Below are 15,051 nucleotides of genomic sequence, written 5' to 3'. Positions count from 1 at the left end.
CCAGGCGTCTCTCCGGTTCCCATCACCTCCACTCCAGCCTCATGAAAATCTCATGACCGTCTTTGTGCACTTGAATGTCTTCATTTTGTGCATTTCCCTTGGGTCTCCAAGCCTTCTTTCCTTATTAATTTGGAAAGGAGGGCAGACGTGCAAATACAACACACACACACACACACACACACACACATGAATCAGGGCTTTGAAAACCCTCAACAGCATCATCACCCACCTCCCTCCCAGAGCCAGACTCAGCCGGCCATCAGGGAAGGGAAGGAGCATGGGTCTCCATCACTGACCTCCCGAAATTGTTTGAAGATCCTTTGCCCACCATTCCTCCTCGGAACTCGACATTATTCTTTTGATTACACAAGCCTGACAGCCTGATCATAATAAACATGTAACTGAAGAGAACCTATTCCTTTCCAGCAGCATTATTTATTCACCTAAAGCAAAGGCTGTGCTATATTTAGCATCTGATGTCAGTGGGTTGTTTGATTTCTTGGAAATTGGCAGGAAGCCACCTCTCACATGATATATGAAATCACTGATAAATGCTTCTTTTCACCAAAAGAAAAACAGCTTAATAGATGCAGCCCTTTTCTGCTTCCCCTCCCCTCCTCCCTCTGTCTCCTCCACCGTCCTCCCGCCTGCCTTTCCTCTCCTCGTCTGGGATTCGTCTTTCTGTGGCACAGCTCAGCAGAGCCTGTGAAGTGGAAATGAGTTGTTCAGTATCACAGGGCAAAATGAGGCTGTTGGGATGCTCAGGATGGTTTTTTTTCCTCTCCTAGATCTTGGAAAGCTGCCAGAGCGCCAGTGAATCAGACGCACATGCACAAAAAGGCAAATCTATACAGCCGTGGCTTTATGGGGCCCAGTATTTATGGCGGAGCACTAGCTCCGGGTTGCTGTTTTGCAGGCGAAGATGGGAAATAGATAGTGATTCAGGATTGCCATTAAGTGAGAAAACAGCCCCAGTACAGATTGTGTGTAATAAACCAAATGCAGGGAGAAGCTGGAAGAAGCTGTGGATTTGCCACATGAGATCAGCCTTGGGCCCCATCAAGTTCAAGCTCCTGATTTGTGTGGTGGTTAATACCTGGTGCTCGGAACAAATCTTTCTTCTTTCACTCTATCTTCTCTGCCATACACTGGGCCTATCACATAAAGCTAGTGGAGGAGTTGGGCAGGGCTGTGCATGTGAAATTAAATTAATTCTCGCCCACCTGCGGAGATCCATTTATATGGCCTGAAGTACAAGATTTAATTACCCTTATCTTAGCTCCTATAAGAACCAACATCACTGCTGTTCATGAATTCACCCAGCCCCTTTCCACCATCAGCTGTGAGGTTTAACTCAGGACCCCCAGCAGAAGCCAGGTAGATAGTCTAACTGGCCATGGGAAGTGAGGAAACAGCAGCTTCAATGGTTATTTATTTACATTTATTTGTCCTGAGCTCCATCCAGTGACACCCTATTGGAAAGTATTGTGAAGACAAGAGAAGGGCTTGTTCTCAGCCCTTTAGCATCTTGAGTCTCTTCATTAAGTTCCCCTCTACAGTATGTTCTGTCAAGCAATCCTGGCTGGGTGATATTGACCATGGGCGTGTGAGGGACTTGGAGAGTTTCAAAAACCCCACAGCAACACCAGCAGTGACTGGTCTTTCTCCCACCCCTACACGTGTGCACGACACTCATCTTCATCCTAGGTGAGAGAAAAGAAACAAGAAGGAAAGAGGAGGAAGTGAGAGCAGAGAAATCTGTGCTCTTTGTGTAGCTGCCTGAAGGTCTTACTAGGCAGAGGAATTGATGGATGGAGGGACAATAGACAGATAAACAGATGGGCAGATGAACGATGGACCTGCATCAATTCCTTCATCAGCAAGAAAGCCCACGAAATGAACACTGGCTATAGGTCGAAGTTGTTTTCCATTCAGTCCTCAAATTTAGCATTCATTGAGGGCTCCATCCTAGGAATCACAGTAAGTGACAGCCTTTATTTTAATTGGGATTATTTTTTGATTCTCAAAATGAGGGCTGTGGAACCAGATGACCTGTTAGCTCCCTTCCAGGCTCTGAAATGTTAAGGTTCTGTAATTATGTGATTCTGTGATGTTATGAGTCACCCAGGTGAATTAATGATTTTCTGAGAGGTAGCCAGCCTTGTCTCCCCCAAGGGGAGGTGAATGAGCTCTGTCTCAGACACAGATGCTTCTGGGACATACCCTACCAGGGTGACTGCCACTTCTCTGGGCCCTAAAGGAACCAATAAAAATCTTTACTCTGGGTGAACATTTGCTCACTGAGAACACTGCTCACTTGGGCTCTTCATAGGGTCACAGTATGTTTATAACTATGATGATTTCTGCTTTATACAAGGAATTGTTCTTTAGGTTCAAGCTGCTTGAGAAGCTGGCTGTGGTTTCTATCAGCCCCAGATCTCACATAGAATAGTACCATGGCCTCTAGCAAAATGACACACAATAGCTGCAGTAACCCCCTCACCCATCTCTGGAGACTGGGCAGGGTTTTCTTAGCACTGGGCTGCAGCCACGGTCTATTTTATCATAGTACCTTAGGAGGGATCAGTAAGATAGATGCACATCAAAACTGAGAAAGTTTAAAGGTATGATTATCCTGCAGTCCTTGGGGAGAGCACAAGACACTTTGCAGGGCCAGATGGGGAAGCACCAGGATCAGTCAAGAGGCCGAGGGAGCTAGGGGGACCTGCAGGTAAGAATCTTTATGTTTTTCATGGGGAGGAATGGGTGAGGTGGGACGGCCAAGTTTAGGCAAGCTATGTGTAAAAGTAGGAACCCATGAAATTCACGTTCACAATGACTGGTAAGTATATAGTTTAAAGCTGTCTGAGGAGTCCTAATGTTTATGGGTGTATTAGTCAGTGTGCTCCAGAGAAACAGAACCAGTAGAGTGTGTGTATGTATGTGTGGACAGAGAGAGAGAAAGGAGGAGAGAGAGCAATTGATTTTTAATGTATTGGTTCATGCAACTTTGGAGCCTGACAAGTCCAAATTCTGCACAGTAGGCCAGCAGGCTGGAGATACAAAGAAGAGCCAATGCTGCAATTCAAGTCTGCAGGCAGTCTGCTGGCACAGTTTCATGTCTTCATTGGGGACAATCAGTCTTTTGTTCTATTTAGGCCTTTGACTGATTGGAAAAGGCCCACCAACATTACAGAGGGCGATCTGCTTACTCCAAGTCCGATGATTTAAACGTTCATCTCATCCATATCCCTCACTGAAACATCCAAGATAATGTCTGCCCAAACATCTGGGAACTGTGGTCCAGGCAAGCTGACACATAGAATTGGCCACTACAATGAGGTCACAGTTTGCTCAGGGGTACCTGATAGACCCTTGGGTGGCTATTAAAGCATCACTTTACAGAAATGTGAAGTATTTAAAGTTAATTCACAGTCACTGACTCCATAGAGACAGGACATTTGAGGTGTCCTCACCTCCCTAAACTTTCACCCAGGTAACTACACAAGCACCTTGGGAAAACACCTCATAGCTTACAAAACACGCTCATCCCATCTTCTCCCTGATTCTAACAACAGCTGACAAGGTCAGCATTTCTGTCTCCATATTAGAGACCAGAGAATGTGAGTGGAGAAGTGAGGTGACCTGACCCACCCAGGTCAGACAACTCACAAGTGAAGAAAGCCAGGCTGGACTCCAGCTTCTGGTTCAAGGTGATAGGATCTGGCTTAGTCTAGCGTAGTCTAGCGACTACCATATGCTAGGCCCTACTCCGGATGCTTCCATGTATTAATTTGCTTAATATTCAGAACAGCTCAGTGAGAGAGCCATCACCGTCGGCCTAGGCAGGGAGGCTGAGGCCCACTCACCACCTCACATGGGCAGCGGGCTGGGGTCTCAAGCCAGGCTGGTGCTGATGGTCCTCCTCATCCCCTCCCTCTCTTCCCCGCCGTGCAGAGCTGGCGGTACTCTCTCTTCCTGGTCCCCCACTCAGCACACTGCTGCACTCGCCACCCCCAGTCTACTCTTGGAGATGATTAATAATGATCAATGATCTTGTCAGGCAGAGTAACTGAAAGCTGTAAGAGAAGGTTGCATAAAGGTTTGGAAAGGAAAGTACAGGGAAACCCTTAAAGTGAAAAAAGATATCAGAATGATCACTTCACAAGCATCACTTTTCAAAGCATCATATCTAGGACTGGTCCTGGGTGCCCCAGCTCATCAAAAGGGGCCCCAAGGCCTGGCTTCTCTCTGCAGCTTTCATCCTGTCCCCTTTGCCCTGTTCCCACATTACTTACTGGGCCCTGGTCCCACCTTCCCCATGATTTGCCAAATGAGGGCAACACACTCCTACAATAAATCTGTACTAGGTGCCGGGCACTGTGATGAGAACCAAGAGCTGAGGGGCAAGGAGGAACGTGGATCTGCCCTCAAGGCACTCAGAGCCCAGCGGAAGAAGCAGACCTGCCCAGCAGGCAGCATCAACCTGGTGGCAATGCCGCCGGCCCAGACACTGCCTCAGGCCGAGCACCCTGGACCCACAGAAGGAGGTGTCACCAGCTCTGCCCATCAGATGCTGGCAGCTCTTTCAGGAGGGGAGGGTTGGCCTGGAGCTGAACGGACGAATCCACGGGTGGAAGAACAAGGGAAGGACAGCCAGGTGGAGGGAACAGTGTGTGAAAAGGCCCAGAAGCCTGCAAGCGTTCAGTTCTGCTCAGCTGGCTTGGAGACCACGTGGTGCCATGGCCGGAAGTCACAAGAGGAAGGCGGAAGAGAGAGTCCTCAGTCCGGTGGCCCGCCTAGAGTGAGCTGGGGTTTGATTCCCTCTAAATAGCCTGCCTGGGGACATTCCTGGTGGTCCAGGGGTTAAGAATCTGCCTTCCAACGCAGGGGATGAGAGTTTGATCCTTGACTGGGGAACTGAGATCCATGTGCTGTAACTAGAGAAGCCTGAGCACCGCAACCAAGACCCAGCACAGCCAGAAAAAAAAAAAGAAGAAGAAATGGCCTGCTTGGCCCTCGTGCAGCCCCACTGGTGTTTCTGAAGCTTCCCAAGCCGAGTGGGAAGGGTTCTGACACACTCCAGGTACTTACTGAGTCGTGGTCAGTGCTCAGCCCTGGGAAGGATCCTCAGGGCATGTGAGAAGGTTAGATACTGGCTCCTGACCCCAAGGCAAATATAGGCCAGATGAAGAGCAAGAAACGAGAAACATTATGGACCATCGGCAGGAAGAATAATTAAACACCAGGCAGTGTGACCTCCATTGTGAGCGTGATGAGAGATGGTGAAGGAACAAGAGAGATGCTTCCAACAGGAGGATTTTAAATGAGGTAAATCCCTCCTTTCCTGCTGCTACACTGGGTACAACCCTGTCCACTGACCTTTCCAGAAGCCTCTGTCTTTCTCCTTAGAGGATTCTCCAAACACAGCCTCACCAGCTCTCATCAGCATGAGGACTTCTTTCCATTTGGGGCCTGTACCTGTCAGCTTCCCCTCGTCCAAGGTGAATTTTATATCCTCAGCTAGACCTCATCAGGCCCTCACTGTGTTTAGATCTGGGTTTCAGATCTCCTGCTACTTTGCGGCTTCACCTAAAACCACCCAGCTCCTCCACTTAATACAGCCCAGAGCATAAAGATATTTCAATATATGCTTGAATTATGGAGATTTTCATGCGAGGCTTCTGTTACAAACAACCCTATTGCCACACGAGCTGATCATATATTATGGAGTGCTCTGAATGCACTTGTTTGTAGCTGGTAGAGAGTTCCTTGGCCTACTGCTCACCGTTTCTGGGGCTATTGTTCCAGAGCAAAGCAGTGCCTTCGTGTGTAGCTATTACAGAGACACTGGGCTTCCCAGGCAGCACTAGTGGTAAAGAACCTACCTGCCAATGCAGGTGACTTAAGAGACGCAGGTTTGATCCCTGGGTTGGGAAGATCCCCTGGAGGAGGCTGTGGCAACCCACTCCAGTATTCTTGCCTGGAGAATCCCATGGACAGAGATGCCTGGTGGGCTACAATCCACAGGGTCACAAAGAATCGGACATGACTGATGCGACTTAGCACGCACACATGCATTACAAAGACATTAACCACACACATGGCCCATCTTCTCCCTTACACAGCGGCACAGCCAGGGGTGATTGGAACGCGACATTTTAAACCCCAAAGCAAATTACAGCAAGGAATCAGTGTGAAATTACTATCCTCTCCCCGGAGTTCCTTGTTAAAAGTCAGGCAGCAGAGCCCAGGATAAAAGTTGGCCTGTCAGACAAGCCCATTCAAGCTTGCAATTCCGCTGTCATTTGCCCGACGGGCTTGTGATAAAGAGCAAGGATAAAAAATCTGCCAAAAATAGTGCCACTGAGAAACCAACACCCAGGCCAACTCAGGAGCCAGCACCGTGCCAGCTCTGCCCTCTCCAGTAGGACGGTGGCTCTGAGGATCTGTTCTGACAGAGATGTCGTGTGACCTCCAATTTCAGCACCAAGGAGAGGAAGGGCCGAAAAGAGCTCCAGCTGTGAATCCCCAAAGAAAGGGGAGGGAGAACAAAGTTTACACTGAAAATCTTGACTTTCCAAACAGCATGTTGAGACAGCCCCACAGCAGACAGGTTTGCTGCAGGCCTGGGACTCGCCTGGGGCGGCTGCAGCCTAGAGATTCACCAAGAAAGATTATAACACTGAGCTTCCTTCTCTTTGTACTTTTGCTAGGCCTTCGATCCCCGGAGCGGTACCCTAGGGGCCTGAAAGAAAGAGATACCCCTCTCTGTAGCCGGGAGCAATGGGGGCCCAGGCAAATGGGCCAACCGGTGAACTTTGGAAAAGCCCATAGCCACGTGGCAGCAGGCGCTCTGGATATCCCAGGCCGGACAGAACCTGCTCAGCCCAGGCTCTGTCACCTGCTCTTGGTGGGGAGGTGGCAGGCTGATTTCCAGGCTGTGTGCCCCTGCTATGAGGGGGTGAGACAGAAGGACACCCGCAACTGCCAGGTGACTAACGCCCTTAGAGGTAAGAGGTCACACCCATGGACAGAATCAGATTTTACTGTTTCAGCTCATGTTTATTGTGCCTCGGGGAGTGAGGTGCCTCCTTGGAACTCCCTAACTGCCCTGACAGGCAGGTCTCAGCCCTAGTTTACAGGTGAGTCCACTGCATCTCAGAAAAGTTCACTAACATGCCCCAGTTCATTCACACTGCTGTGAAATGGGTAAGCCAGGAGTCAGATCCAAGTCTTTGGGACCCAGGTCCAGGGGTTTCCATCAGAAGCATCCACCAAGCTTGCTTCAGAGACGGCAGCTCCCACAAAAGTGGGGACCATTGTGGGGTCTGTCTTCACTTGCAGGGTGTAGCATCTCCAAACGCTTTGTCCCCATCTTCTTGTCTTGATGTCCTGTCATCCACTTGCTATGTGGAACCACTGACCAGATTTTAAAGTAGCCACAAATATCTGGCAACATATAACCTGACTTGTGTTTGGTTGATAAAGACCCTCAAAGGAAATAAACACAGGAACTGCAAGGAGTCCATGGTGGTAATCTTTTCCCAGAAAGGGCCCCTCCAGGGGCCAGGGTGTCAGGGCAATGTATAGTCTAATAGGCCCCAAAGAACAACAATCATCATGACGGTTATCATTGCAATCACCCTAGGTACTACTAGACTTCACATCTGGAGGGTGGTCCTGATGGATGGCTTGTTAGAGAGTTCACGGGGGCCCAGCTGTCCTCACTCCTGCTGTCTCTCTTTCGTGTCACTCACAAGTGCCTTCTGCAAACATGACATTCCCTGGGGAGCTTTCCCCAGGGACCCTGATCTCTGGCATCCTTAAACAGCTGTCACACTGTCCCAGTTGTTTTTCAAGAAGAAGGTCCCCAGGGCTTCATCGAGGCAGACTTGAACTCGACCCTGCAGTGTTGATTTATTCCCTTTCATGTTCCCCTGGGAGAGGGGTGCCAAAGCCTGGGTGCCCATGGGTAGATCCTGGCAGCCTCTCAGCCTCTGCAGCTCATCACCTGTTGTTTTCTACCCAGAATATGCGTTTGGACATGTCAAGACTTCAGCGGCTCCTACAAAGGCAAACTCCTCTGGAGGAACCTGAGATTTCTTCTGCACAGACCAGTCTCACACCCCACAGGGCAGTCTGTCAGCAAAGCGTTTACACTGGGCATGGAAGTAACGCATTAGATAGGGTAGGTGAGGGAGGCCTTCATTCAGCAGTTGATCTTGAACTTTGTATTTGCCAAGGGCTTTTAAGTCATTTCCGTTAGCTGTTACTCTTGAACGTCCTTAGGAGGTGGGTAGAAACTGGTGTCCTCCTTTTGAGAAAAAGGACATGGGGAGGGAAGTGTCCCCAGGGACACATCCATGCAGTGAAAAGGGTCAGAGACCTTGCTGGGGAGGCGTTGTGCTCAACCTCCATCCACTCTCAACCCTGGCCCCCTCTGCATACAGTAAGCCAACAGGCAGGATGTTTCTGGAGCCTGGCTTTCATCCAAGAATCATCCTGCATGTTAGCCTGCTAGAAGCCAGGTTGAGGTCTTTGTCACTGTCATGTGGCAGGTGAGGGGCAGCCTCAGAGGGGTATGTGCTGTGCAGTAAATCATAGAAGGATGAACAACTGCTGGGCACACAGAAAGCTGGCACTCACTCCCCAGCCACTCCCAAGCCAGCTTAGAAGCAAGATGTATTTTTAAACACAAGCCTCGTACAGAAAATGTTCCCTTGCATGTCCCCATAGCCTACTAATGGGGCAACGGTTGGCAACCAACACCACTAGCCCGTGCTCAGGGCTGTGTTCTCAATTTTTCTTTCTATTCTTGTCCCCTGGCATACGATAGGGGTTGCTGTCCCAGGAGACTACAGGCGACTGACGAAAAAGGTTGCAGTCGATTCTTGCCTGCTCTCAATTTCAAGACTCTCTGATTTCGTTCAGATACTGGGCCTGTGGGTCTGTGTCCATTTACCGAGTGGGGAACTATTATTTTTTTAATTCTTCCAGCAGATTCCATGAAACTGCCCGATGTTTCCCAGAAGGCTGAGGTCCCCCTACATCACCCTGGGCTGAGAAGAGACTAAGTTAGAAAGCCAGCTACCCCGCTAGGGTGCGAGAAAGCAGCCTCTGTGATCCTGATAAATTTCACAGCAGGATCAAGGGCCTCATGTCCTTTTTTGAAAATGAAAATAGCCATTTGGGGTCAACTTTGTGTCTTCCCATTGCTGTGATTAGAATTTAATTCCTTGTGCTTATATGTGCTAAGTCGCTTCAGTAGCGTCCGACTCTTTGTGACCCCACAGACTGTAGCCTGCCAGGCTCCTCTGTCCATGGGATTCTCTAGGCAAGCATACTGGAATGGCTTGCCATTCCCTCCTCCAGGGGATCTTCCTGACTCAGGGATCGAACCTCCATCTCATGTCTTCCACATTGGCAGGCGGGTTCTTTACCACTAGCGCCACCTAGGATCCTCTTTATTTCCTCAGCAAGAGAAAAGAAAGTCACCTTACAAGTCCAAATTATTACTAAAATGACCCCTCTACTTAATTTATTCAGGATATCCTCCTGAATTGTCCTGGTGTGTCCCTGAGTATTATTATCATCTGTTATTGCTGTTGTTGTTTTAAGGGAGCCATTTCTAACCAGGGGCTGGAGGCAACACCCTTTGTCCTCTGGGCCCCGGGTCCTAGCCCTCACCAAGGGAACCATTCCTGCACTGCTGTGTTTTTTCGAGTTACGCAATATAAACAGCTTTAAGGAGATGAGCTCCTCCAGTTTTGTTTTTAAACCCTGACTTCACTTGCCCTCTGCAGAGCTTGGCATTTGGGTGGTTTCCTCCTGCCTTCTCTGTTTTTCTTGCTAGAAAACAAAACATCCTTCCCTTGACCCTCCCCTAGGGCCAGCCCTTTCCTCCCCAGACTCAGCAATGGGATGAGCCACTGCTCATGGAAGGAAATTCACCAGGAATTGGTGAAGAAGCTACTGAGGAAGTCTAACACACACCACCGCTTTGTCTCTGCTCAGTTTGGACATCTCCTTCCCCCCTGGTGCAGGCTCATCAGCTTGGATGCAGAGTGGGCGTCCAAACTTGGTGAAGAAGCTACTGAGGAAGTCTAACACACACCACCGCTTTGTCTCTGCTCAGTTTGGACATCTCCTTCCCCTCCGGTGCAGGCTCATCAGCTTGGATGCGGAGTGGGCGTCCAAACTGAGAAGAGACGAAGCAGTCCTAGATAACTTCTTCGCCCATTCCTGGTTCCCCCAAGTCAGGAGTATCCCCAGAACATCTGAAGCATAATTCTGTTAACATATGGATTCACACCTGACTTTTCAGGAACACAGTTGATGTATAAAACATGTGTGACTGGAGTTAGGAGAAAAGTTCAAAAGGTATTGCAAACATCAGCTCCACATTATTTTGCTATTTGCATCCCCTTAAAACAAATATTTGCAAAGCGTTTCATCGCTCATTAGACCAGACTCATGGTTTATCCTTCTAATGACTCCATGCAGTGGAGAAACCCTGCAGTCTTCTCGCTGAGTTTGGCTTAGCAAAATGACATGCAAGGCACAGTTGAATTATAATACAATTTTAGTCACAGGTTTCCTAAAACAACCATCCTAGGCTGAGTCACTGATTCCTTTATTTACACAGTTGTCTTAATGCAGGCAACCAATATTTTCAGAATAGTTATTAACTCTCAAATTTCTTATGGTGAAATCCTACTTCCATCCATAAAATTTTATTTTGCAATATTCTGTCTTTCTCTCTAATCACCTCTAATGACTCAGGCTTGCCATCTATCTGGTGGGGGTCAGCACCCTCAGGGTGAGAAGGATGGGAGGAAGGGCTAAAAGGTAGAAGGCATAGAGGTTTGGAGAATCGAGTGCCCAGGGCATGGAAGTTGTGAAGAGGGAGCCCAATGGTGGGAATGGCCTGGGATAGAGTGAGGGGAGCCAGGTACTTGGCCTTTCCCACTGGATTCCAGAAAAGTACAAGAGAGAAAGAAAGAAAGAAAAAGAGAGCAAGGAGGGATGAGGAAGGGAGGGAAGAAGGGAGAGAGAGAAGGAAAGAAAGAAAGAAAAAAGGGAAGAAAAGAAAGAAGGAAAGACAAAGAAAGAAAGGGAGGGAAGAAAGGAAGATGAAAGAGAAAGAAAGAAAGGGAGAGAGGAGAAAGAAAGAAAGAGAAAGAAAAGAAGAGAAATTATAGCTGGGGTAGGGGGACATGACGAGGGGGGATGTTGGATAGGACTGGAGATTTTTGCATCAAGAAATGCTTCCAGTTCTACCAATTGAAGCTCAGCCAGGGCCTCTGACAAAGCCACACAACATCCTCTTGTCTCTTCAAGCCTTTCAGAATTCCTCTGCATTTTTCCAGCAGTAAGAGCAGCCGCTGCCAACCCTGGCCCAGCCTCTCATTTGCCAGCTCGCAACCCTACCCAGCCGTCTCCTTCTGTTTCTCTCCTTCAAGGTCAAATCCCAGTGCACCTCAACTTTTCAGTGAGAGCCTCAGCCCACAGTGTCCAGGGGGGAGGGGGGTGAAGGGGCGGGGCTATGAGCAGCGTGGGGCGGGAGGGAATCTGCTGGGGCCTTGACTTTCTCACCCGTGTTTCAGATGTGCTGGGGTGTGATGGTAAACAGCGTCTCCCTTGCTGCCAGAGCGGCCTCTCCACCCCAGTCCTGTTCCCATCACCCTAGGGGTTCCAGTAATAGGGCGTAAAGCAAACAAAGAAAAACAGTAATCTGGTGTTCCAATTGCATTTTTTGTTTTTAGAAAATGTTAATGATAGGTTATTTGATTACCCTAGGTTTGGCTCTGCCTGCTCGGCATTAAGCGCATCTGGTATTTAGTAACAATATAAGTAGCAGGAGTTTTTTTGGCACTTGAAAATAAGCTCATCCAATGTTGCCATGCAGTTTGGAAACTCGTCAGAGAGGCCAGCCAAACTTGTGGAGATACAAGACTTTTTCTGTAGGCCGGGCAGCTGGCCAGGACAGCTAAAAAATGTGAATTGGCTAAGAACTGCTGCCACGCAAACACTTCTGGAAATTTCTGTGCTTGGGCCTGCCAAATCCATTATGCACAACATGAATTACAAGACTTTCTATCTCTCTAAGCAGTTGCTTTTTGAGCTTAATTCTCCTATGCACTTTATGAAACATACACACAACCAAAATGAGAAAAACACTCTCCCCCAAATCCACTACCATTAAAAAAAAATCTCTTTCCATTGGGGCTGCCAAGCTCACAACTTTTCCTGAATTAGGAGAAATAGCCTCAAACTTTGGGTTGAATTACATTAAATCTAACACGTGGGAGGCAACTGGGCTTCCTGGAAATTCTAGAAAGGAAAGATGTCTCGCATCATGGAGACAGCCTAATGTCTAGGTGGGAAACACAGAGTAACAGAAGAGCTTGGAAGGAGAAAAACATAGACACCCTTCACTCGGCCTGTCCAGTCACCGGGGCTTGGACTTTAACTGGGATTTGAATCAGACCAGGGAGCAAATCTTTTAAGCAGAATGTGCTTCTTCTGCATGGAGGCTGTGGCCCTGCCTGGAGATGTCTGGGTCCGCCTCGAGGTCTGGCAGGCCTATCAATCATCCAGGCAGGATTTGAAGCAGAGGGTGGGCCCGGGAGGACAAGCCACAGCTGGCCAAGGGGAAAGCAAGCAGGAGAGGTACAGCCAACACTTCTAGTCAGATCCTGGGTCTGCCCGGGCTTCCCTCCCTCCCAAGGCTTAAAAAGCTTTGCATCATTTCTTTTCTGCTTCCAAATTGAGACTTGCCTCTTGCTTGTGATTCAGAGGTACTAGATTACTCAGACTCTGCCCGGGATTGTTGTCAAGGGCCTGGAGCTCCACTCCTGTTCTCCAGAAGCGCTGGGATGACATTTTTCATAGGACACACATAATAGCTACTATGAGATAATCATATTAGCCCATAATGAGACAGAGAGTACAGCTAAATCCTTCCGACTCCCACTGGGGCTGACGCTTTCTCCATACACAGCCCTTTTCATGAGAACTGTAAGGTCGCTGCAGGCCTTTTTTTGTCTTAGACAATGGTGTCAATTTCACTAAGTCCAAACTCTAAGGTGTTCAAAAAGCCCATGGTCCCCACGATGTCATTGACCCAGTGAATAAATAATTAGCTACTCTAGTGTGCCTTGGTTTCCCTCTCTCTGTATGCTGTGGCCATTCTCCCAGGGCAGGGGAAAAGTCGTGTGATTGGACATTGGTCTCTGCCTCATATTTTTGTTACTCTATGACCTCCTTCGAGCCGCAATCTCTTAAGTCTCAGCGTGGCATCCTCTCTTGTAAAACGGGGCCAGTACCAGCTTCCTCTTAGCACCATAGTGAGGGACCAAGAGTGGCCGTAATTACACAACTTCTTTGTAAACTGTAGTGCAGTATACAAATGTGAGCTGTTAATAGTATCTTTCAAGTCCTAATTGTAGAAGTTTGATCACTTAAGTTACTGGGAAAGTGATATAGAGACTTGTGGTGGGGTGAGGGTGGAGGATGGGGTATGAGCGGTCCATGCACATGAGCAATGCAATCCGGGTCTTTATCGGGGCTGTCAGTGAGAAGAGATGCTCGCTTTCTGCAGCTGTTACAGGACGACCTCTCTCGGTATAACTCTTCATTAAAGTGTATCCTCTCCTTCCTCTCCCTCTCCTTCCTGTCCTCTCTCTTTTCCTTTTTTTTCAGGAATCAATTGGTAGCAATCACTCTTAATGTCCCATTGGACTAGATTGACCTGAGATTGAAGGTGAGGCTGCCAGTGCTAATTAGATTTCCTTTCCCATCGTGAACTGTATCCCAGAACCATCGTTCACACGAAGCAGTTAAACAGGTTTGGGCATTTGAAAAAAAAGAAAGAGCCAGGGCCCCAAGAAAGCAGTCTTGGCCTCATTTCTATTTGGCTCACATTGTCTGTCCTGTTCTTGCTTAAATTTGGATTACAGGACACATTTTTCTCAGTTTCCTTTTCTCATGTTCCTGGATCTTTGTTGTAGAATTGTAGGAAACACAGAGTCAGGGGAGTCAGCCAGAAAGGATCTCTTTCTTCCCAGGAAGGTCTGGGGCCCCGTCTCAGACACCACGTGTGCGCGGCGCCTGTCTCCCCTTGGCCCCGGCCTCCTCTCCCCCGTGATGGTTGTTGTTTTCTTCATGATGGCCATCATTCAGGGCTTTTAAATTCTGATTAGTTCAAGGGCTTTTTCCTTTCTCAGTCTGAAGACAGTCCCCCCAGTCACCACCACCACCACACATACACACACACACACACACACACACACACACACACCTCCCCCGGAAACCAGGCCTGCCTGGTCCCTGTACTCTGGGGCTGCCCAGCAAAGATCCAGAGCTTGTGAATCAGTCTGAGTTCAGTCAAAGCGGAAGTGTGGACAGAAAGGAGCACAGAAGGCCACTGTTCAGCCGCTGCAGAGGGAGAGGATGGAGGCTGGGGGGGGGGGGGAGGGGAGGAAGGCACAGCTATGCCAGCCGCTCCACTCCAGGCAAGGACAGTGACACCACGCAGGTGCACATCTCATTACAGCACCAAGGTGGCTTTGCCCGCCCAGCACTCAAGAGGCCAGATACCATCTCCCCGTTCTAACCAGCGGGCACCAATGTTGGTAAGGTCACCAGGATGAGCATAGAGTTTTCTGAAACCAGAGTCAGACTGTGAAGCGTTCCCCTGACATTGTAACACCCAGCCAGTCACTCCTGTCATTTACTTTTGAGGTTCACCTCTGTGAATCATAATCATAAATATTCATGGAGCATCCCTCATCTCTTGGCCCATCAATGTGAAGTAGCTTCATTCTCGTGGGAGCCCTATCACCACTTTGCAATGAGGTAGGCAACATAATTATCTCTCATTTTCAACTGAGGGGACCAAAGCTTGGGTGGGCAAAGTGGCCTGGCCAAGCTCACAAATTGTAGTAAGTTAGCGGGGGTGTTGTATGGTGCAGACTGGAAAGTCACCACGCTATCACTGCCTGGGGCTTGGCACTGTTCACGTCTCACCCCTGTCCTGTTTCATTA

The 15,051-nt window shown here is 48.7% G+C and overlaps 1 long non-coding RNA gene across 1 annotated transcript; it reads left to right on the top strand.

The window, feature by feature from the left end:
• The first annotated feature begins 4,734 nt into the window (after positions 1–4,734).
• Positions 4,735–10,749, top strand: LOC145539128 (uncharacterized). The gene is made up of 3 exons (XR_014077586.1): positions 4,735–5,331; positions 6,717–7,013; positions 8,033–10,749. It is a non-coding gene; the product is annotated as an uncharacterized LOC145539128 (long non-coding RNA).
• The last annotated feature ends 4,302 nt before the right edge of the window (positions 10,750–15,051 follow it).

Source organism: Giraffa tippelskirchi, chromosome 2 (assembly GCF_054371585.1).
Source record: "Giraffa tippelskirchi isolate mGirTip1 chromosome 2, T2T-mGirTip1v1.2.pri, whole genome shotgun sequence".
Lineage (NCBI taxonomy): Eukaryota > Metazoa > Chordata > Mammalia > Artiodactyla > Giraffidae > Giraffa > Giraffa tippelskirchi.
Note: the sequence above shows the minus strand (reverse complement) of the source record. Positions and strands in the feature narration are given on the sequence as shown.